The following is a 25,950-nucleotide window of genomic DNA, read 5'->3' as shown; positions in this document are numbered from 1 at the left end:
GGTCAAGACTAGGTCTCAAGAGGGGTGAGGGTGACTGAAAGCCCGCAATGAGCACACAAAGCAAGGACACTTACAAACTACTCCAAACAGGTGTTATATTAAAAATATATACACATTTATTCCAAGGCCTTTGCAATAATGACCGTAGCGAGAAATCACAATAAAACTCTAGTAAACCAACACATACCAAACCAATACAATATATATACAAATACAAACGAGTCTAAAGCGTTAGATGCACGAAATGTGTAGTCCACCTAGAAGGGGAGGAAAACAGGCAGTGCAAAATAATGATTAGACCCAGTCCGCCTTCAGAGGCACCTAACTAAAAGGAAGTCCAAGCCCTACGAAGAGTGTAGCCTTGTGCTCAAAAGTACCTGCACACGCTGGTGCCAACGGGCAAAAAGGGGAGTCTCTTCGAGGGAATCAGGCAGTTCAGTTCGGTGCACAAATGAAGAAGAACAGAGTTCCGCGACTCAAGCGCAGCCTCCACTGTGGGCAGAAGCAGAGCGCGAGTACGGAAAGGCGTGCTGTTTTGACACAGCGGGGAAAAGCTATGGGCTCCTGCAGGAGGGCGACCAGTTCCTAGCTATGCTACTCACCGGTCCCCGATGCAAGCAGACCCAGGCTTCTCCGCGTCAGTTTCAGTGCTGGCAGGTTCAGGGGAGCAGGGGACGTCTCGTCGTCGTGTAGATTCTGCAGCAGCAGAGTTGAGTTAAAGATGTCCCAAACGAAGTGAACCCGCACAGTTTGTTAACACAGCAGGGCAACGGAGCGGCCGTGTGTATCTCAGCCAAATGTCCACTACTCACTTCAGACCTGGGAACGCCAAGTGTACGAATCATGTGAGAGTGACAAGGACTCGAAATACAACACAACCTGGCGGCGGTTACAGAGCAAGACTCCTGGGTAGGCTGGTCAGTCTGCTGGATGGCCCAGAGACACTTCCGAAGGCTTACGTGCAGGAGATGGTGAAGATGCCAAGAATAGCTGTCCCCGCTATTCCAAGGGTCAAAGTACCAGTACAGGCCTTCTGGTTCGATCAGAGGTAGAAAGGGTTTCACAAGGCAACAGCAGTGCAGAGGAGCAGTCCTTCAGCGGGTCACCAGCGATTCCTCGGTTCAGCCTCGTGGTTGCAGGATACTTGGCTCCTGTATTCCTTCGTTCATGAGAACTCAGGAGATCGACCTGGTAGTGGCGTTTCCAGCCCCCTCTTATCCACGGTTCCCTTTGCGCCAAAACGGAGGGGACCCAATGGGAGATCCGCTCATCAACACTCACACCATACGTGGACCTATCACGGACCACGGTGGTCCCAGGCATTCACACCACCCTAGAGTCTCTGGCACCCAGGATGTGTATTGGGACCAGACATCCCAGCCCACATCCTGGAGGCACACACAAGGCCTGTAGAAGCCCGCAAAAGCATCTGTGTTTCGCGGGAAAGTACATGCCCAAATAAGGAAGGCCCCGGGTCGGCTCGACCTGGGGAAGGTGAAGGGAGCAAGACGGTCAGCGGACAGGACAAAGGAGCCTCGTAGTCTGGCCTTTTTGGGAGCCAGGCCACCATTTTGGGCTAAGCGCGAGAAACGCACTTAAAACGCCAAAAGGAGCTCAAAACACAAGAAACGATCGCTGCCACCATTCCCGTCCGTGATTCACTTGCACCGATCAGTTACAATCCAAAAAGAGTATCTAGGGCCTGTAGAAGGCTAGAGACCCAAGAGAGCAGTAACTTGTCTTACAGTGCCCTCTTGTGTCATGTTGCACGAAAGCCGCAACATGATAAAGAAACTACGGAAAACAGTGTTTCCCGGTACTGACTGTCTTAAGGGCATGTCAGTTTCCCCGTAAGAATGGAGCGAAAGCCCAGAGGAGTGCGGCAGAAGGTTGCACTTCTCTGGCAAAGTCTAGATCATGGTGAAAACAACAGCAAAAAGTTTAGGGGTTGCCACATGGAAGTAAAATTACCCACAATTAATAAATCTTTCCTAACACCTGTTTATCACGAAAAGGAAAGTTCACTGTGTGTTGAAGCTTTGTTTTGTGCCATCGAGAAGGTGGCGTGTGCAACAATGAAAGATCCATTGAACATAACTAATACATAAATATATATTCTGCCTATACCCCTGCCTGGTGTTTGGCTCATTGTTGGCACAGGGGGTGGGATCCACGTGGCTATATATGAATCATAGGTAGGGCATGCTGAATCCTAACCAATGATGTGTTGTGGGCTCTCTTAATTGGGTGGGGGGTCCCTATGTTAAACGTTATCTCACAATATATAATAGGGGAGCTAGCTCGATAACACAAAATAATCATATTGCATTGAAAATATAATGAACCATCAATCTTATTTAATGGCTATGTTATATATGGCTTTAACTATTAATACTTTGGAACATATATATATTTAAAATTGATCACCAGCTATCCCCAGTTCTTAGTGGTTAAAGTAGGAGCTGGTTTAAGAATGTACATTCTGTATGTTTTCTTTTTCTAGTTTTCCACGACCTCCTATAAGGGCAGTATATAATGTTCTGCTGTGCAATACCTTCAAAAAGAAATCCACTGTCTCCCACGCTGAACTGGGTTTGTACCCCACAAATGCTGGAAGCAAACCCCTCCCTTGCTCATCACTCAGATACAGTGGCCCACTGCAAAATGTGGCGAAGGGCCATTGGCATCCCTCCCTAATTGTGGAAATTCACAAGCACCAGGCCAATCAGTGGGTTCCTTAGCAGTGCCCCGCAGCAGTGCAGGTGTGTCAGTTGCCCCCTTGATCATACTGGGGCAAATAAGAATGGACATGCTGCGAGTGTTCTGATGGGCGGTGACGCTCACACCAGGTGCTAAAGTTTCCTCTACACTTCCACATTCTCTGATCCATGCACCATCTGTCTGGCTCATGTCTAGTTGGCTCATTCCGCTGAATGTACACAATTTGTCTTTTAACTGGCACGGCATTTCTGTCAAATATCTGAGGGTGCTTTCTTCCCCTGAGTGTACTATATGTGCTTTTTAACCAGCGTTCCTGCTTAGCTTTTTTTGGTCATTTTCCTTGTCACCAAGCAATAATTGATGGGATACATTGACGTGAGATGTGTCGCAATTTAATATCGTTATATTTACTTACATGAGCTCCTCATTCGGGTCCAAGAGTCGAGGGCAGCTTTCTAATTTGCTATGGACAGCACAAGTTGATGTTGTAAGCCAGGCGTATGAAGCAGAAAGTACATTTGCTAAACTGCTGAAAATGTACGAAGAGGAGAAGATTTAGAAACACATTTTGCAAGGCCCTTTTCCATGCCTCCATTGCATGCCGCTACACAGCGAAATTAGTTTGTATCAGAAAATGGCACACTCTAGCTAGTTGCTGTTTGTGCTGCAACTGCAATATGCCTGAACAGTGTCACCCTGTGTACATTTACGCAGCAAACGGTGCCACCATGGTGCTAACAATTCTTTAAAGTTATTTGAAGTTAGGCACTTAAATCCTTCTGTGAAAAAAGCTAAAATTGAACGATATCAAGTTGGCAAAGCAAAAAGGTAGATCCCAGTAGTCCCTGTTATACCATGGGATGTCTGAATGGATGCTTTTGTGCCATCAAAGCGATTGTTGTAATGATAGAACAAGGTAATGGGTGGTGGTTTAAGCAGCAGACGAAGGATTGAGGGCCCCTGTTTCAGAAAAAAGTATGGAGCAGCACCACAAATAATGTACTGAGTGCAACATACCATCAGGCGAGCTTGTTTGAAGGTGCTGATGCATAACAAGTACAACATCCAATAAACAAACTATAGCAACAAATGTTAGACACATACATAATAAAGCAAATACAATTCAGCTCCAAAGAAGTTGAAAAATACAGGCAGAATATTGTCTGTATTTATAGCGAACACTATAGCGAAGAGTTAAGAAAACTGAGGGAAAGCTTTTCTATGCTAATTCCGTGATTATCTTTTCTACATTTAAGTGTTGAAACTTTCACTGAGTCAAAAAAAATTCACATCTACTTTGCAATCCCTGGCAACAGTGTGACAATTCTCTTGCTCAAGAAACAGAACACGAGCGCCCATCGCATCTCCTTTCTCACCCCCAGACCAATCAATCTCTTAGGCAAAGTGCATTCTGGTATTACAAAGCGCATGGGTGAAAGTTTCAGGCAAATTGTAGGATTATATGCATCCCCAGATCATTGCTGCATTCATAAAAGCTTGCTTTATGCCAATCAACTATTCCTGTGGGACACAAAGAGAGTAAAAGGCAAAAGTTGCCCGGTGTGGAATTAACGTGCCAGTATTAACCTATACCGGCAGGTTTCTGCACCGGCCAATTACAAGTTTGCCGGTGAGGTGGAGGAATTACCTCCAGCTAAGAGTTGCAGGTCATTCCGACACCCTACTTGGAAAAAGTGAGGTATTACAGGTGACGATAATGCCGGCGCCTGTAACATTGGCAAATCCCCATGGAGTCCTATGCACTCGTGATCTGGCGGTAATACCACCGGAGGACTGAGTGCCGGTAACGGAAATACCATTTTCTGGTATCCTGGTGGATTTACTGCCAAGATACCGGCAAAGATGTAATGAGGCCTCCCCCCTTATTTCACAAACAGAGGAATCAGTCCACTTTCAGGCAAACAGTACTGTGATTCTGTCTTCTGCTACTGTTTGCAATGCATTTAAGACAAAGTAAGGGGAAAGAAAAGAAAATGGTGCCTGTCTATCCCAGCAAAGTTCTATTAGCATGGACATAATATTTCCTTGGCAAAACAAGTGTGTATCTCCCATCTTCCAATGTAGTCTTTCAGAAAAAAGTAACCATTCAAACACAGCTATAATGCATTGACCCATTTGAAGTCTGAGACATGTGTGACTTTGTTGAATGGGGAGAAGGTCCTAGTTGGCTACTGCGCCTTCATAAAGCTTGCCAACAAGCAATAATAATAATAATAATAATAATAATAATAATAATAATAATGATAATAATGATGATAATAATATTAACAATAATAATAATTATAATGCACAGTTTTCTATATGATGCACACCTGAATCGTTCTCTAGGAACTAATTCACCATCTCATTACAAACCCGACTCAGTAGACTCCTGGTATGTGTGAAATTGCAGTTCCTTACTCATTCATGATTCATTTGGAGAACAAGATCATTGCCAAGGCTTACGACATATTTGTTTCCATATATTCTGAGCATCATGCTTGGTGAAGGACCCCAATAGTAAAGGTCTGAAACCCAATTTACCACGTCCAGAATTACTGAGGGCACTCCATTTGTCTTCTGACACTGCACTTACCTGCAATTACATTCAAAGGGTACACGTAGGGTGCACACAGCATTTATACATGCAAAATGTAGTGCATATTTGCACTGTATGTGTGCCGGTGCTCTGGTGTTGCAACCGTTAGGTACTTTTTTATTTTTTGCACCGTTCCCTTTGTTGATTTCAATGCAACCCCAGCATGTCTGCCTATGTTTTTGTATCATGGCCGATGTTTCTGTGAGTGCTGACTTCCTAGCTTCACTCACCTGCTCAAATCACATGTTCTGGGGGCATGGGTCAGTCTCTAAGACTGGCAGTGAAGGAAATGTTTTTAACTCATTTGTATTTTCCGGAGCGTTCACTTTGTAACCCAAACCACATTCAGTGGAGTTTTACAGGCACACTTCGGCTCCTTTTTAGTTTGGGCTATTAGGTGACGTTTGCACCACCTATAAGCCAAAACTATTTAATTAGTGAACAGATATGGAGAACTGGCATAGGAGGAGGGAGACAAAGCTTGTCGGTGTTGCTTGGTTATTTGACCACTCATTGACTATCCGTGTCCATGCTAATCTCTATGGCCATTCCAACCCAGTTCCTGTCCTTCCCCGCCCAAAAGAACGCCTCATGGGAACTATTTGACATAATGTATTCAAGCCTTACTATCAAACTTTTCACTCAAAGTGCCTGTCAGTGTGTTTTCAAAGCAGTCTTCTGAGAGTTCATGACTTAATCGAAGCTGTAAACGTGCTACTGATATAATAAAAATGCCTTAACGAGGTCTGCCTTCAGTCACTCGATTTATAAGCACTATGCTTTTCCTTCACTGAAGTCCTGTTAAAAACAAGCATTATCAAAGCCAACAGTTTTGGTTGGTGTATAAGTAACAGACATTTACCAGGCACTGCTATTAGATGTGCAGAGAAACTGTGAGGTGGTCCAAACTACAGAATGAGCAAAATCAATCCAAGGAGGAAAAACGAGTGCACCAATTACAGAAAAAAAAACATTTTATTACATGCAATCTCAGACAGGGAAAAAGACAAGCCTCATTCAAAGCATCATCATTAAATGGCGGTATATATAGACCAATACCACCTCTCCACTAGTGACCTAATGTCCGGTTCTACTGAAGTTCTTTACCCCCCATTGGCCAGTGGCCTTAGGTTCACCTTGTTACTTTCGAACCCTTCTCCCATTGGTCAACCCACGATCGAGTGTCTCATGGTGTACTTCACCCTCAAATTTAGCCAATCCCCTTGTGAGGTGTATACAGTGTGGGAACACAATCAAATACCTAATTCTTTTCCCATGAGACTGGAATGCTTGGCACTCACTGATAGTTCTCACCCTTGTAGCTGTACACCTGACGGCTTATATTACGATTTCTGTTTGGAAATATGTTGCATTTCAAGAGCTCTTCTTACCATGCGAACAATCAAACTTATAAAAAACACTACTGGGGAACCATTCAGATGAGGATTTTCCATGCATGTATTAGCTCTGGTTCCTTAGTTTCTACAGTATCAATTGAGTGCCATTATTTCGATGGGGCAGCAGAGCTAAAACTTATAATGTCTACCCTGGTTGCACTTCAACCTTACTGTTTTCCCATCAACCAGAGTCTTTAACCTTTTGGAATGCTGGTTATGGGGTTAACATATTACTTGCTATATCAGCCATTTATCAACACCTGGGATTCGACCATGCCCCGCACCCTTAACCAATCACTGCAGGACATTTACCCACTCACTCTTAGGACACTGGCCCTGTCTGTGCACCAGCTAAAACACACAAGAATGAAGCCTACTTCACTGCAGAAAACTCTGAATACTTTCTATAACCTAGTCATCTGCAATCTCGTACATGACTTATTTAACATAGGCAAGAACCTCTGCTTGCTGTTAGCACACATCTCCATAGGTTTCCTTTTACATTCTTTATGCAATCTGCCCCTACTTGCCTGTCACACTACATACAAGCCTTTCAACTACTAAGGGTACCTCTTTCAATTCTCTCCACCTGAGAAATCTACATTAGTTCTTAATCATCTACTCCTTTAATAAATCTGTTTCATGGTCCCACCTGGTCTACCCTCTATGTTTGGTGCATACTGGATATCACTACCCTACATTTCTTTGTAGAATTGTTCTCACAAATGCACGTGAAGCTGATATGACTGATATGTAGCAGAGTAGGCTACAAAAAGACAGAATTGATGACCCCATATATAGTCCACTCCCCTCACTATAGGAACTTCCTTAACTGGTACTTTCTCTCAGTTTTGGGGTGTTGGACTTGCATCCCAACACTCCCATAATTCCCCCCTTTTGTTACCCCTGTAACAAACCTTCTTGCTGTCTTCTTCTCTTCCCTGTTACTTCCTTTCACCCAGTTGTATTCATCTTTAGATACCCACATGTTGCTTACATTAACAAAGTCCCCTCCCACTTTGGCATATTCCCATGGAGGAACTACAATCTCCATCTGATCTAGGGTCTTCATAGCACGCTAAATAATTCTCTCGGTCTGGGGGATGATCCAATGAGTACCGGGGGACCACCATCTTTTCCTCATCCTCCTCATTCCCTTTATCTGTCTGTGCATGCACATGTTTGCAAAAAGAAGTGGCATTATCCGCTCTTACTGCAAGTACTCTCACTCTTCCAACACGGGGCACACAGAAGGCATTTATTATTTAGTAGGTACTGGTAACTAATATTAGAAAGACAGCTATATGAAACATTACTCTGCACACGATAGCCAAACAATTGGGCATCCATGCAAGCATGGTTGATTACCAGTCTTGCTCATCAGCACCCCCACCTTCTCATTCCATGCCAGTTGTATGGCATGCCTTTATTGAAACACTGAGTGAGATGTTGTTTGAATCATTGGGTGAGGCATATGTGCAACAGGTGGCTTCGATCATCTTGCACACACCACCTTCCATGGCCGTTAGGAGGTCCAACACAAATCTGATTTGGAGCGTCATTACTCTCAGCATTCTCAGCTCCTCTTGCACAGCATTGAGACCATCACACGCTCTGGATCCTTTTCGCATTTGTGGCAGTCTGAATTCCAGGGCCTAGCAATGATATGATATGATATGGCATTTATAACGCGCCTATACACAAGTGTTTCAAGGTGCAACGAGGCAAGGGAGGGGGAACAATGGGAAGACAGACAACCATCTTACTAGGCCAGGTGTCATTCAGATTGCGCAAGTGCATGAGAAGGGGGAAAGGGAAAAGTGTATGGGGGAAGGGAGAGGGGAAAGTGCAGTACAAGTGGTAGCAGAAAAAATAAGATAATAAACAGCCAGATGTGGCAAGTGCAAGGTAAGTGCAGACATAAGTGCTGGTACGGGGACTGAAGGGCTCCAGAAAACAGTCCCCAGGTGCAGGGGTTGCCAGGGAGGCAGTGCAGGTGTGCAGATGGCGGTGCCTGGGCCCGAGATCAGGCAGGGTGGCCAGGTAACCAGTGCAGTTTCAGCCAGGAATTCAGTCGGGGAGAGGGGGAGAGAAAGCAGAAGCAAAGAGAAAGGTTTTGAGGTGCTTCCGGAACCAGAGATGGTTCTCCTCAAGTTTCAGGGAGGTAGGAAGGCTGTTCCAGAGGGAGGCCCCTGCCAGAGAGAGAGATCTACCACCAACTCGTTGCTTGGAGAAGCGACTGACCCTGAGGGAGTTGGAGGCAAATGAGCAAAGAGCTCGGGAAGGAAGGTATTGAGGACGAGAGAGTTAAAGGTATTGCGGCCCCAGGCTCCAGAAGGCCTTGTGGACAATGCAGAGGGTTTTGAACTTAATCCTCGCAGCCACTGGGAGCCAGTGCAGAGATTTCAGTCCTGGAGAGATACGATCCCTGGGCTTGAGGCCAAAGACAAGTCTTGCAGTCCTGTTCTGGATAAGTTGCAGAGGGTGGAAGGTAGAGGCAGGCAGATTTAGATAGAGGCTGTTACAATAGTCCAGCCTAGAGAGAACCAGGGCTCTGGAGACAGTGAGCTTCTGGGGGAAGGAAAGAAAAGGAACAATACCTCTTAGGAGGTGCAGCTGGTAATGTGACTTCTTAGAGACATCAGAGTTGTGAGGAGAGAAGGAGAGTGTGGAGTCGAAGATGACCCGAGGTTTTTAGCCTCAAAGGTGGGAGCAGGAGGAGGGCCAAGAGAGGCCAGCCAGAGAGCTACAGGGAAGGAGGGAGCCGGTGTGCCGATGAGGAGAATCTCAGTCTTGCTGGCATTAAGGCAGAGGAGAGAGGTTAGACCTCTGGGGGACACCAGAGGTAGAGTAGAAGACAGAGGAGAGGAAGGACCCAAGTTGGACCTGGAAGGGTCGGTCAGAGAGGAAAGAGGTGAGCCACGCCAGAGCCTGACCAGTGATACCCAGGTTATCACGGAGATGGTTGAGCAGGATGGCATGGTTGACAGTATCAAAGCCAGAAGAGAGATCAAGGAGGATGAGGACGCAAGGGGTGTTAGAATCAAGGTTAGAGAGCAGGTCTTCACGGATGTTCAGGAGAGCAGTTTCTGTGTTTCTGGCAGCTCTGAAGCCAGACTGATGGTCAAGAAGACAACCAACAGATTCAGTATGGAGATGCAGCTGGGATATGAGGCGAAGAAGGTCTCTATGTGCCTTAACAGGTTGGTCATGATGTTCCACGCCTGTTAATCTTTTAACATTGCATATTCTGTTAAACCCACCAGTCTTCAGCTTTGAACACTGCTTGCCCCTTTATCCATTTGTTATGCCAGAAATGTGTTCCTTCTACGTGGATCTGTGGTCCCACTGTGCACTGTAGGTACTCTGGACCCTTATTTTCTTCACACTGAGTTATATCCACTTCTTCCACGACTACCTTTGCTGTGTGCCTCTGAAACTGCCATTGTGCATTGCATAGCATCAGGTGTGCCAAGCACTGTGCCTATAAGGGTGATACTTTGTTAGGTAAGAACAATCATTCAGCGCAAACCAAATGTGGTATGAGGGCACATATAAAACATAACTTGTTATAATGAGCCCTACCCACCTCCTTCATGCAGTTGTTATAATGATCCCTACCCACCTCCTTCATGCAGTTGCATCAAACATTGTTAGCTTCTGAGTGATGTGAGTGAATATGCTTCCCTGATTTTCAGCATCCATTTTTTGTCTGGTCATAGGGTCTCAATTAGCTGTTAATACATGTGTTTCATTTGTTTAATTGTTCCCCCTTTTTCTATTGCTATGTTCATGATGTTCATCAAAAACTAAGCAAGAGAGGGAGTCAGAGAGAGAGAGAGAGAGAGAGAGAGAGAGAGAGAGAGAGAGAGAGAGAAAATCCCCAATAAAGTTTGTCAATTCTTTTGTGGTTCCCATTTACTGATACTATTCGTTGTAAAGACCAATTAGTTCTCCTGCGCCCAAATGGGTGCTCTGATCTGGCAAGAGTTCTCATGCCCTGGACTCTACTCAACTTAAGTGTCTGTGCTGTACTCTGTGTCCTGCTGCTGTTGATACGTGGGGCTTTTGCACTCATCAGTAATATGCACTCACGCATGACATCCATGTACTTTCACTGGGGTTGGGGTGCTGTAGATCACTTGGTAGGGGCTGGAAAACTTTGGTTTGTTCCACTTCTTCTTAAATGTTCTGATAAAGAAGAGACATCCCTCACAGGCTTCAAAAACTGCTAGAACCGTGGTTATTTAACCAATTTTAGCACTATAGCATCCCACTGAACATGTTAATACTCACCATGAACATACTGTATGATTGATTAATTGTGTAAATAACCTACGTTTTTCTTTTCTATGCACAAATGTATGTTTTCTTTGCTATGCACACATGTATTACTATGCCAAGCTGTCTGTAACCACCCTGTGATACCCAAGGGTCTTGGCGTGTAACAAATGAAAATAAATAAAAATTAAATAAATAAATAAAGATTCTTTCCCTGGGGTAGAGTGGTGGCTTTGGTAGTGATGTGGGGTCGCTTGAGTTCAGTATGGCCTTTTGGTGCACTTGTAAATTGACCTGATGCAATATCATTCTTGCAGATGTCGTTAAATCCCTCAGGTACCCCCCAAACTCTTTCCCCAACACTTCGGCACTCTTATGGTCATCTTTTATTGTTCAAGCAGGGATAACTAGCATGTGCATTCACCAAACTGCAACCATCTCGTTTGATGTCAGGTGGTAGTTCTTGCCTGGCTGGATGTGCAAATTAAACAATGACAGAAGCAAATAGTGGAGCCAACCCTTGTTGAGAGTGTGGCAGATTTTGCCCAATTTGTTTTCCACAAAACTGTTCAGACTCTCCACAATACTGTTAGCTTGAAGGGTGGTATAATGAGCAGAGATTATGTTTTATGCCCAGTACTTTGGTTATTTCCCTAAACAGCTCATTTGCAAAATGAGGCCCATCGTCGCACCTCAGTATATCATAGATGTCCTGCCTTGAGAATACCTCTGAAACCGGAACACTTGCTGCAGATTTTGCAAACCCGCTTGGACGCATTGGCCCAGACTCAAGTCATCGAGAGAATGGACAGACAACAAAAATCATATAACAAAAGGTACTGCACCTGTTAATCATACCGATGAAGTCAATATGGAGCTCAGTGAAGGGCCCTGTGGGATGGGGACATGTTGCTTTCAAGGTCTTCAATGTGTGTCCTCTGTCAAACAAATCACAGTAGAACAATTGTCCATCAATTTACTTACCTGTTCTGACAGATTGGGGACATACCTGTCCTCACTGATATCTGTGGCAATGCACTGCTTAGAAGTATGAATGGTGTAATGCAATTGATCCAGGGCTATGAGTAGTAATAGCAAAGGCATAGCTACTTTACCTGTAATGCGTTGTCTTTATATCAGATCTGTGGGTGATTGTGCACATCCTCTATTGACCTATCAATCCTTTTCCTCCTGTGGGGCTTGTCCTTGTAATTCTATAATGTGCTTCCTTGGGAGCGGGCTATAGGAAATTAGGGTTTCCTCCGATGGCGCTGCTATAATAGGTGCTTTGATTTTCTTTTTAAAGGCAGGCTAGATGTCTGTTTTGCAGCTGTGTCCGCAGCTGCATTGCCCCATGAGTTTGGGGTTGTTCCTTTGTTGTGGCAGTGCTAAAATAACACAGTTAGCACTTTGGGGGGACATTTTTATGCATCTATCAATCTAGATAATAGGGCTTCTTGTTGTACTGGGGCTCCATCTGACTTTATCAATCCTATATTGAGCCATCTGGATAACCCAGAATGTATTGTAGAGGTTCCATACACTTCATCATAATCTAAAATCCCAAGAGCTTCAGTGAGTTCTATGAGTTCTGTTGCCTGTGATGGTAATATTTTCTGCATCATTATTTGATATACCTCTTCTTGTCCCTTTGCATACCTTGCCACTGCTGACCTTGTGTGTCTCTACCCACTCTCCTGATCGATTGTCAATGACCCATCAATGAATAAAGCATCTCGTAAGTCAAGAGCATTTTCGCTTACTTTGGTACCTTCCTCTGGTGTGTCCTCATAGACTGCACACTCATGTCCTTTATCTTGTGGGTGCATAGGCTTTGCCACAAAAGTCCCTGGATTAACAACTTGACATCCCATAATATGGATAGATGGATTGGATATTATCACCTCATATCCTGAGCTCTCTGTGTGGTTAGGGTTGATTAGGACTTTTCCAGGATTGCAAAAATGGCATGTTCCGCATATAAAGTGACTGAACATACCATCATTATTGAGGACGATTTCTGCACTAAAAATGTAGCGGCTGCCAGAGCCTGTTCACATGGGAAATGGCCTTGCATTACTGGCTCCAGGAGTCCACTGTAAAATGCTAGTGGTTTGTGCACAATGGTTATTTATTGAGTGAGGACTTCTGTTGTTACCTGGCCATCTGAGTGTGAGAACAAATAGAATGGTTTTGTTGTAATTTGATGTTGCCAGTACAGGGGCATTGGCAGTAGCTAATTTGAGATCAATAAAGTAGTCTGCCATTTCATCTGCCCATTTGAAGGGGTGCCCTTGGTTTTCTGTGCCTTTTCCAGTACCTGTAGTAGGGGCTTGATGAAGGTTGTATAATTAAAGATCCATGATCTTAAATAATTACATAACCCCAAAGACTGCTACATCTCTTTTACTTTAGTTGGCTGGGGTGCATTGTGGACTGCTTTTTCTCTATCTGGGGTAACCTTCCTTCCATCATATGATATTATTTGTCCCAGGTATACTACTTCCTTCTGGCAGTACAGTATTATTTTCCTTGTCAAACTTGTACCTCCTATCTGCCAGTAAGTTGAAGAGCTGCATGAAGTACTTTCTGCTCTGCTCTTCCTTTGTGCTACACACTAAGAGATTGTCTACATATTGGATTACTGTGCTTTGAACCTGCATGTTGCCTACATCCATTTGGAGCACTATGTTGAATATGGTTGTGCACTCGAAATGCCCCTGAGGCAAGCGGGTGTTTTGGAATCTATGACCATGATAGGTAAACACAGTGAGATATTGAGAGTCTGTCTACAGAGGGATTGAGAATATTTGAATGCAGTCAGACAGGCAACCCAGACCTCTCCTTCTTGCACACCTAACTATGTCTTCCTGAATAATATAAGTGCACCCTTTCACATTCCTGATCCAGTGACTACATTTTTTTGTTAGGGATGCTTGGCTTTCAAATGAATCTGGTGCCCACTTAGGGAAGTTGTACATAACCACAAATGTATACCTGCCCCTGTAAACTACCACTTGACAGAAGGTTGTCTGTCCATAGATTATAGAACATACCCACCTAGGGAACTGCCATATGCCTGAGGGAATATTTACCAGGTCATGAATAGGCAGGAGCAACCACAGATGATTGTGCTGGCTCAAAGCAAACCTGTGGAGGGAACCATGGAAAAATAATTATGACACATGTATGTCCTGCAACCCAGCATGGCCTCGGGCGGGGAAGGACTCGAAAGTGTGGAATGCCATCCATCTAGCAGTGTGATGGATGATGCAAAACCCTTCTGAATATGCTGTCCTGGAACACTGCAGGTCTCCTTAAACTCATGTCTGTACCTTGCTGGATCAGCAAGATCAGACAGTTCCAGCTTGCATTTCATCAAGAGACCTGGGCAATTGACACAGTAGAAATGCAGGGGTAGCCACATTGCAAATTCCTGCCCAAAAAGGTCCTAGAGGCCACCAAAGTGGCTGGTTACTCATTTTAATTCACCCAGCTTTGAATTGGAGGGTGGAACCCTGCAAGACAAGTACTGGCGATTTACAACATGCAGTATTATCGGCTCCAGGTGGACAATGTATTCTTTTGTTCAATGTATACAACAGGCCAAACTCTGTTTGAGTTATTACAGAAATACATTAACTAGTCCTAGCATGGGAAGGCCCCAACTCGCTCAAAAAGGTCATTATCATTTTGGGGGATTTCGATATATAATTAGAACTGCTCCCAGACCATGATGGGATCTGGGACGGTCAGGATGAGGTTTGGGTAATCCTGTCTTTAATAGCCCCTCGTCCCAAGAAAGCCGACAAGCTAGCAATCAATACTATCAGGATTCTACATGCACTGGAGTTAAGAGCCTATAATTGCTTATTCCCCAATGATCATCCAGTTGGCAATACATTCAAGGGACCAGAGGGCTCAACACTGATAGACTACATCTTTATATCAGCTGGTGCTTGAAAAAATATAGCCAAGTTTCAGATTCTGGAAAAACACAAAAACAATCACGGCCCATTGGCGGTCTCTCTCATGTTGACACCCTTACCGATGTTGACTCAGGTCATCAATGTTGCAAATCAGGCTTTAGCCCTATCCATAGGGGTATTAGATGGGTAAAGTCAGAACAGACTATTTTTATACGCCATCTTTATGAGGTAGTGCTTCCCAATATTGAAAACATCTGCTCAGAGAGAGCTCAGGATAGGGAAATCATTCAAGTTTTTGAGGAAATAACTGTAAACATATTTCCACATGTAACTTATCCATGCCATCGAGTTAAACAGAATGCACTTACCAAAGTTGAGTGATATGACTGGGACTATACTTTAGCAAAATAAGCCCTGCTGGCTGCATTGGAACAGGAACCACTTTTTGACAGAAAACTATTATGTATAAGGCAATCTGAGCATAGGAACATTATAAAACTAAAGAAAGAAAGCTATCTTAATCAAAATAGCACTGTTTTGCAGCGGTCTTGGACAGAGGGGATAGCTAAACATTTTGGAAAATAATAAGAGATCAAAGCGGATGTCAATATGCAGAGCAGCATAAATGCTGAGGCCTGGTTGAGTCACTTCCTGCACTGTATAGAGTGGGACGGTATGTGAATCTTTGGAAGAGACACATTCACTATCTCAAGTCAGAGAGAGAGAGAGAGAGATAGTGTTCAGTGTTGCAGATGTAGAACCACCTTATGACACAGAGGTAGGGAAGGTGGCAGGACCCGACAAGGTCCCCGTAGATAATTACAGAGAAGAACCATATTTCTGGGGACCAGTCCTGTGGAAACTCTTTAAAACATGTGCCAATACCAATGTTGTTCCGGATTCCTGCTGACAGGCAGAAATAGTGCCCATTTACAGAAAGCAAATTATCCCCCTATATCCTTGCTGGATAGCTCAGACAAAGTCTTTGCTGAAGTGGTCCTGAAGCAGATGCAATCCTGGGTTGAGGATAATGACATAATTAGCACACTGCAGGTGGGTTTCCTTTCCTGACAGGAAAAGGCATAGTAGAACTGAGCTTCCGCTTGTTTGTTCTCATCCAACAATATACCATCCTTAGTAAAAAATTAAATTGTATGCCACTTTGTGGATCTAAGGACGGCATTTGATTGCATCTCACAGGACCTATTATGGCAGGTATTGGCCAAAAGAAAAGTGCCCTAGTGCCTCACTATTCAAGCATTGTATAGAATTTGGACGATATCTTGAAGTTGGTTAGACATGTTTGGGCCCTCCCTGATTGCAAAGATCTGTAAAGATTTGTTAAAAAATAAAAACGTTATTAGGAAGACACATTTTTTTCTCCAAAGTTGCAGCCTACTTCCCATTCATTTTCTCATAGACAAACAAGGTACATTTTTAGCCGACCAACCAACCCAAACCGCTGGACGGATTTGGACCAGGTCCGAAACAACTTAGGTATGGAGCATTTAAAAGAGACCTTTTTGTAGTTATTATGTGCAGTAGTTTTTTAAATATTTGATGGAGAAGGGGATATTCCCTTCTCAAAAATAGAAAGCTACATCTCAGGTAAATTGGTGAAACCAAGGGATTTAGAAATGAAACTTCTGGCATCTTTTTTTTTCTCAAAATGAGAGATAGCCGCAGCTATAGCCTAAGTTATGGAAAAATGAAATACAGGAAAAAAAAAACATTTGCAGGTAAATAAAATGCAAATACCATCGGTCTCGAGGTGGGGGACATGGTATGGCTATAGGGCACCTAATGACATTTGGGAGTTGGAGGGGGTCTAGGGACTGAGTTTTCGACAAAAAGATTTTCTGTAACCTCAGCAATATCCGCAAATTGCCGACATCTCAAAACAAACTACGTCACAGAAACAGCGTGTGTTGTGGTGGGAAAGGGAGAGGGCAGCAGAGATGAGGAGACCATCTAGGGAGTTGGGGGAACTGGCACAGATGATGGGGGCAAGAAAGCATTTTTTTCCTGGAAGATTTTCAGGTATTCGCGGCTATGGAAACTACAGATAGCCGTGGCTATCTGTAGTTGCATTATCATGGTTTTAGGTTTTTTTTAAAAAAGATTCTTGTACAGCTTTAGTGACGTCGGCCATGAAAATTCACTGGCCATGGTTTGTTTAATATTGGGATTTTATTTTCCAGGGAATATTTTACGACAGATTGCATGGTTTAAAAGATGAGTACCTTTTATACTTTGCCAGCATATTTTATGGAACATTTCCTCTCAGGGTATTTTTCTCATGTTCATTACTTTTTTTTAAAGTCCAATGCTATTTTGTCGTGCACACTTTCTTCTAAGGAGAATGTCTAAAGAACGAGATTTGTATATTTCACTTTAAGATATATGTTCACTTACTGTGCGTATTATATTCATGGGTGGCAGCTTTTGATTTTGGCTATGGGACAAAAGTACCCGGGCATATGTTATTCGTGCAGCCGGTCATTATTTTCCCTTTCAGTGCTGCTTAAATGCGGTTAGCTGGGGACATGTGAAATGTATTTGCCTAGGATGTGGCAAGAGAGTTTGCAATCCTGGAAACGGGTGAAGTTATTTTCCCCTGATTGTGGCTGCTTTTCAGGACACAAGTAAAGGACACATGTGGGTGGACACTGTAACTTTTTTCAGAGGGTGGACGCAACCCCTTGGTTTGTTTGAGGTTGGCAAGCTTGCTTAAGTATTTTGCTACCAGGATCTTACTCAGGTTGTCATGTTCCAAGTGCAGACACTTATCCATAGGACAAGACCACAAGCACATGTTTCGTTTTGGGATTTTGTTTTACAGGGAATATTTCAGGACAGATTGCTGGATTTAAAACATGAGCACCTTTTATACTTTGGTATAATATTTATTGGAAGATTTCCTCTCTCAGGTTACTTCTCAAGTTGGCTTTATAAAGCAGAGTATTGTTGAAAGCCAGACATGGGGGTGAACAGGGGAAATGATGAGAGGGCAGGTTTGCCCACAATGTGGCAGGAGAGTTTTCAATGCAGTTTTCTCCTGATTGTGGCTGCTTTTCAGGGCACAAGTAAAGTGCACATGTGGGTGGAAAGTGTAACCCTTTTTAGAGGGCAGAATCAACCCCTTGGTTTTTTTGAGGTTGGCAAGCTTGCTCAAGTATTTGGGCTAGCAGGAGTTTTCTCAGGTGGTCATGTTCCCAGTGCAGACATTTCCTCACAAGATCACAAGGTCTTGTTTCGTATTGGGATCTTTTCCAGTGAATACTTCACGACAGATTACTGGGTATAAAAGGAGATCACCTTTTATACTTTGATGGCATATTTATTGTAACATTTCGTCTTTCAGGTTATTTTTCTGGTTTTCATATATTAACATCTGTGATGCCATCTTTGATGTCTTGGGTGTTAGTCCTGGGTGTTAGTCTTAGCAGTGCACAGTGGTGGCACCAGTTATTGTTGCTTAGCTTACCATAACTGGTGAATTTCTGAGGCTTTTTGGTTTTACTTGTAACCATATTGTCCCTTTAACAAAGTTTTTTCATTGAATTTCATAGGTTTTCATTAGTGCAACGTAACCATAACATCCCTTTAACAATGTTATTTCAGTGAATTTCACAGTTTTTTACCAGTGCACCCTTAAATTCCTACAACTTACTAATATCATACTTACCCCACTATAGGAACATTTGTCTCCAATTAGCAACGTTTTACCTTAAAACTCTGCCATTCCCCAGCTTCTAGCATCATTTTTAAGACTTCTAAACTTTTTTGCAACTTTTTCCACTGGTTTTGTGTTTGTCGATGTTCGCGAACATCTGACATCATCACAGACTTCCGGGACAGCGTCATGTGACCACACGCTGGTGCGCAGCATGATGATGTGTCAGGGACTGCGCCCGCGCTTGGCAAACAGGTCCATGCTTCCCGAACATTTCAGAACTACGTTTTCTGCTGATCTAGGAACTTTGAAGATCAAAATGTACCCTTGCACAGCTCCTACACATATTGTGACCCATTGACCATTAACAATCTAGCACAGATCACATACTTAGGAGCATATCAGCACACCTGCCATTTATCTTACAAATGGCATCAGCTATTGCATTCCTCCTCCACAAGAGCCAACACCACCACCAGCTGGAGGACCTAGCAAACACAAAAGCACAGCACTTCAGAAGACAATGGAGAGAACCAAGAAGATGAGGTAGAGGAAGTGCCTACCTCTAGCACCCAGAGAGAATCATGGGTGTGGCAGTTCTTTACCACTGTTGGGAACGTACCAAAGGCTAAAGCTACCAAAGTGAAATGCACTGAGTGAAACGTTGTACTCTATCACAGACTACCTGGACAGTATTCCTACAGGACCAGCTCCATGCGCCGACACACACAATCCAACCGCCACAATGCTCTCAGAAAGGTGGTTCCTTTCTTGGAAAGTAGTAGGCTGTCTTCCTCCACTTCATTTTCCTCAACCAGTACTGTAACAACACAGCCTACTTCAATGGGACACAAAATCCCACTTGCTACCTTACAAGCAATAAAAGAGGCTGTTTATCCATATCTTTCGAAGACAACAGTACTCTGTATATACTGCAACATAATACTTTGCAGGGGGAAGCAATTTCAAAGTGCTTTTGAAGCAGTAATTAAAGATCACGAGAAACACTGCCCCCTACCTTAGATGTAACACACAGGCAATATGTTCCCCTGTCCACCTGCCCTTTCATAATTGTGGTTGGTGCATCTTCCCTCATTTCCTTCCCCACCTTACTTTCTGTCCTCTCCTGGAGAAAAAAATAACAAAAAACAACAAAGAAAAGGTTCCTTTAGGAACCACCTTTCACAGTTAATGAATAGAACTAAAAAAATGATCTTCTACACTCCATCTATTTTACATTTCTCAATAAAGTAGATAGGTGGAATACGATTCTATCACCCTAACTTCAAAGGCCCTTGCAGCACTGATTACGTTCCCCCACCCCTAACGCTGAGATCACTATACCCTCAAAATCAGCTCCACCTATTTCAATGACGTTAGTGGCAGCCTAGCCAAAGATACCCTGTCATCACCAACGTCATAAGATTGTCTAACGCAGAACGGGGAACTTAAACACACACATCCACAACAAATGCAAAACTTTTGTTTCATTTTACGAAAATGATAGAAACATTTTATTTCAAAGAGAACAGCAATAGTCGGGAATGTAACAAGTACTTTTCATTTTGACACAACGATGTAAACATTCAATTAAGTCCACAAAAGACTTGGTTAACTTTTTCGAACACAGTTCATAGCTACCAAACTTCGTATAGTTCTCATTTTTAGTGAAACTATCTTCTAATGCCAAATTCGATCATCAATTAATTAATGCAAATCTTTGCGTTCTTCACCAAACATGATCTTCCGTGACTGACGAGTAATCTACACACATGGCGCTCTATTAGAAAGGAGAAATGTGCTTTGAAATTGAAGTAAATGCAACATTTTCACATCTGCATGTTTCTCGAACCTATACCCTCCCATGCTGCTGTTTGTTACTGCAACCGCAAAAGGACATATTGTCATTTAGCGATTGTCCCAGATGATTGTGATCACATATCCGTTGTTGATAATTATTGTCTAAATACTGTTGAAGAAACCATCAGCCGGTAGACTGTACCAATGATAAGCACACATCGGGATTATATAACTATGTAAAATTGAGAATGCAAAAATATATTTCAGTAACCACTTTATAGTTAAATATACACAGTACAGTATTTTGGCTATACATTTAAGTTACAAATAACACATACAATGGGCCTCATTCTAAGTTTGCCGGTCCAGAAACAATGCTGCTGGTAAGCTTACCGGCACCGTTGTTTCCGGACTGGCACACTATGGGTTTGCCTGCCAGAGCCACTCTGCCTAAAAGGTCAGACTCTGCTGGGAACAGCAGTCACAGCAGGCAAAGCTGTCAACGAAGCACCAGCACCATTAACAATGGGGCCGGTTCTTAGAGTCCTTGGGACTCTATGGGAATGGGGATTAATGAAATTACCGGCACCTGACTTCCTGGCCGCCGGACTTGGAATAGCCCGGTGGCACCGGGCGGCACCGGGAAGATCAGGCACGGTTACCGCCAGACCCGTAATGAGGCCCAATGTCTTTTCTTTGTGTCAAATTGAACATTCATCTGTCATTTTGTTTTGCAAATCTGTTCTTCCGATGGATCGGAAGACCAACAGCTTCAAAACACAGTTTTCTAAAATAGAAACTTTACTTTCCAACGTCAGCTTTCATTACAGTAAATCTCATCATTTCTTTGCACATTTCTGACACAGTTAGTCCTTCAAATTCGTTTTTTTTTATAGTGCAGTAGCCAAAAAACAAAATCTTGACTTTTTACACAGTAAAATAACCAAGAAGATGGAGAAACAGCATACAGTTTAACAGAACAAAAATAACACTGTTAATCAAGAACAACTTCCCAAAAATAGATTAAGAGGAACATATAAAGGTGAGATAAGATTAAAAAAAGGAAGAAAAAAGGAAGAGAAAAGATTTTTAAAAAAAAATAAATCAAAACTGACAACCATCCTTCTCACCGTACATATTTGTAATCATCATCAATTAAATTTAAAACTTTCGAAATCTGTACCACTTCAACAGTCAAAAACACTTCATTGCCTGATACCAGTCTCCCCCAAAATATTCCAGAGTCCAAAAGCTCTACATAATGGACAAATCTTTGCAGCTTAAGAGACCCCAGCTCCTTCGTCCCCGGACAGGCTTATAGTAAATATTTCAACGTTAGTTTTACTTTCATCTCACAATTCTGACAGATATCAGTTGGGAACGATTTTATATCTCTAACAAGGAGGATTTCTAACGTTGGAATTATATTCAATCTAAATCTTAGAAAAGCCACCGTGACTCTTGGATCGGGAGATTTTCTTAGGTACGTAGGCAGAAGGGATCTCGGTTTATCAAGTACTGAGAAGGAGCAAGTTAATTTCGCTGCATGCATCATATCAATAGTTCATTTCCAGGTTTTAATACAGTCTTTCACTTTAAGGGGATTTTGGATCAGAGTTGCGGAATCAGTGCCTACTTTATCCAAAATCTTAATGCACTTGCCTCTAAGGCAGGTGAGAAAATTATTATCACCTTTCTTTAGTTGCACTGCCACATCTTCATAGAGTGAATTACCTGGGCGATCTAGAATGAGTCTATAAAGCGATATCCATCTCCATTTGATCCGATCTAAGAGCGGTGTTATCCCCTACTTGTATTGAATGGATACCATCGGAACCAAATTAGGAAGAGACAACGTTCTAATCCATATTTTGGATTCAGTGTTTTCCCAGTCCATATCAAAACCAGAAATGTTACATTCAAGACGGAATAGCAAGTTTGGTATCACTTTACCCATATAGTATTTTCTTAGGGGTAAAATAGAGAAATTACAAAAATTCATATGGAACTTGATCATTTGGGAGCCAAGATTTAAGATCTTATTATCCAAGATATTAACAAGCCCCCCCTTAGATGGACAAACATTGATCCTGAACCCAAGTACGTCAGTTCCTTTACAGTGGGAATTACCTGGCTATCAATCTGCCACACAAAGGGTTTAGTTTTCACTGAAGGACGTTTAAATATCATTACTCTGGATTTGTCTGGATTGATTATTACACCGTTCACTTTTGCGTATTCCGCCAAAACATTAAGGAGCTGTTGGAGGCCTATTTAAGTGTAATCCAGAATAACAATATTGTTAGCAAATGCTAACCAAGGAACCCTTGTCTCACCCATTTTAGGGCTTGCCACTATAGATTGAAAAACCACTCAAATAAGTCTGAAAGATATAAATTAAAGAGAAAAGGGGCCACTATGCAGCCCTGACGTACACCTCTTTCTATCATGATAGCTTGAGATAAATTGCCAGACTTAGATAGTCTGACACAAAGAGTGGAATTCCGGTGTGTTTCTATCAAAATTGCCAGAAGGTGATCTGGCAAGCCCCACTTTTTCAATTTACCCCAAAGACAGTCTCAATTGATTGTATCGAATGCCTGGGATAAATTCACCCAGACACATTACAAGGGTCTACCATTCTTCACTGCTGAGTCTGAACTCAAACAGCTCAACACCAGATTATTAAGAGAGGTGGATAAACCTTTCCTAAAACCGGTTTTAAACTTGGAGATAATCCCCATGGTTTTTGCTCAATCCTCTAAATCTCTCAAAACTAATCCTGCAAAGATTTTCCCATCTGCGTCCAGTAAAGAGATTGGCCAATAATTATATGCAGCCAAGCGATCCCCCTGTTTATAAATGGGTAATACCACAGAGGCTCTCCATGAGTCAGGCTTCTTTTTTCACCTGATTACATTATCAAACAGGGCTTTTGGCACCCTTGCCCATAAAATCGTATTGGATTTCAGGATGGCATTGGTGAGGCCATTAGGCCCTGAGGCGCAAGATGCTGATGACTTCAAGATGATGCTAACTATATCATCCAGTGTGCAACTAAGGATCCATGGGGAACTCAAAGAGAGCTTAGTTTCCCTCATAGGAGGGGGCCCATATAATTTCTCATAGTGATTAATCCAAGATTGTTCCCGAATGATCACATCCTGAACTTGAATCTCTTTTTTATTAATTAGCGCCCAGAAAGGGCGCAAATTATTAAGGCACACGGTCTTTAACATCACTTCACCGTTGTTATGCAGCCTTAGGAATCTGTGAGATCTCATCCAGTTCCTAAAAGTATTCTTAATCAACCTAACCTTCTCAGTTCACATGGAGGTGGACATTATGGATTTTTTAAGGCGTTCAGCCTTCTTTTTTTCTCTCTCTTTTTCTCCAAAATTTGAATATCGAATGAGTGTGTATGTGGAGCTTATTGTTTGGAGCCCCTGTGACAGGAGGATCTATTTTCCATAACAGATCAATGAACTGGTCCAGATTACAATGCACAGATGATTCATGATCTGGCAAATTAAACACAGGTCTCTCCAAGGTAAAGTTTAACCTTTGTCCACCTCTAATGAATCTCTTCAATCTATTACCCACCCTATTTGTGACAAGTTCCTGCTTCCAACGTGTACCAATTATTTGATATCCAAAATCAAAGGTGGCCTCCAGAGTGGCATGGTCACTCGAACATTCTTCTTTGATTTTAAAATCTCTACAACATTCAAAGAGGCCCCTCGAGACAGAAACATAATCTATAACTGAATGCAAATTGCCCCTCCAAGTTGGAGCTGGGGGAATGTCACTACTCATATTTCCATTTAGAAACATCAAGTCCCAGTCTTCCATAAATTAGCACCACAACCTACCATCAACAATCTTTGCTTTCCTTGCTCAAGTTGGAGAGAACCATCCCCAAAATAACAAGTATTCAAGTCCCCCATCACCATTATTTCATCTTTAGGGTATTGGGTTGTGGATGATATAAATAAATCCCACAGATACTGAATTAACATAACCAAAGGCATACTCACAGGGTTCCAATAAATGTTCATCAATAACCATCCACATTCCTCATCTTTGCCCTTTAGTACCACTCTAACATAATACCTGGGACATCTGCTGAGATCAGTGCTGAGCCTAAAAACACCTAATTTTTGCACATTATACTTAACCCCCCCGCTGAGCGTCCAAACCTCATTCCATTAGCCAACTGATGGTATGAAGAAAACTCATGTACATCAAAATAAATCTTTAACCACGTTTCTTAAAAGAAAATCACATCAGAAGATTCAAAGATATAACATTTCACATAGTCATTGGCAAAGAAGTTAAACCCCTCGAGTTCCATGAGAGGGTTTTAATCAAAGGGTTAGTTAGAGATGTTGCTCCATGATTCCCAGTTTATGAAGAATCTGAGCTACAAATTCTGGCACCATTTCCAAGACTCCAGTTGGTGAAGTTAAGGCCTTCGTTGTTGTTTTAGGTTGGGGATAGAGGGTTTTATCATACTGTAGGGCAGGAGACGATTCCATAACCACTGGCACATCTGTTGAAATCATAAAGCCCCTCTTGTGCCACTCTGCACTTGCTCCCAAAATAGAATCCAGGGTCAGTTTTGAATTTAGAACTAGTTCAGCAATGTTGGTATTTGGGAGATGAGAAAACCCCACTCGATCAATATCAGATGTTGTAATGTATTTTAGGGATGATATTGCTTTGATCTCAGAGAGAATCACTGACTGATTCAATGGGGCATTACCTGAGGGGTTAGAAGTTATACTAGACAGGAATATCACCTTGTCCTGGGGCGCTTTCTTAGAATTAGCATCTTTATGATCCTCCTTTGAGTCCTTACTTACATTCTACATCGGGCGCACTCCTTTGACTATTTCATTTGTTTTGCTGGTCTCCAGAGGCCCAGGCTTCTGGAGTGGGGGTCCCGTTTTGATCTCTAGATGGGCCCCATTTTGATCAACTGTAGGCATTCCTTCCTCTACTGGTAGTTTGTCTTTCTGATAGTCCCTTATCTCACAGAGTTTTTCTTCAACCGTCACTCCTTTTACGTTGGATTTCAAAAAGATTGGTGCCATCTTCAAAGGTGGCTTGACTCGGACCAATTTTTAAAAGATTGGTGCAATCTTCAAAGAAGGCTTAGCTGGATCAGTTTGAATCCATACTGTGATCATCTTAGGCTCTTTTTCATCTGTAGGAGGAACTGACGAAACGGGGGACCCGCGGGCCTCCCTTGGTTGCTTATTTCGATCCTTCCTTTCATCCGTCGTTGAGCCTATCTTTTTATTTTTCTTGTCTCCCTTAGCTTCTCTCTGTGGGTCCTTTAACGAGCGAATAAAGCGGTTTGTTGCTCCGGATTGATTTTTCTTCTTGTTTTTTAGCATTTGTGGTTCTTTAACCTCAGCCTCCAGTGCCTCTGCCGACTCTGAGATAGCCTGTCGCAACTGTTGCTGTTTTTTACTTCCCATTAGATTTTTTTTAGTTATCTGATGTGGTTGATTAGACCCACCATTTGAGCATGGGCTCATT

The sequence above is a fragment of the Ambystoma mexicanum genome, chromosome 8 (assembly GCF_040938575.1).
Source record: "Ambystoma mexicanum isolate Mex_15411 chromosome 8, UKY_AmexF1_1, whole genome shotgun sequence".
Lineage (NCBI taxonomy): Eukaryota > Metazoa > Chordata > Amphibia > Caudata > Ambystomatidae > Ambystoma > Ambystoma mexicanum.
This window is presented reverse-complemented; position numbering follows the sequence as displayed.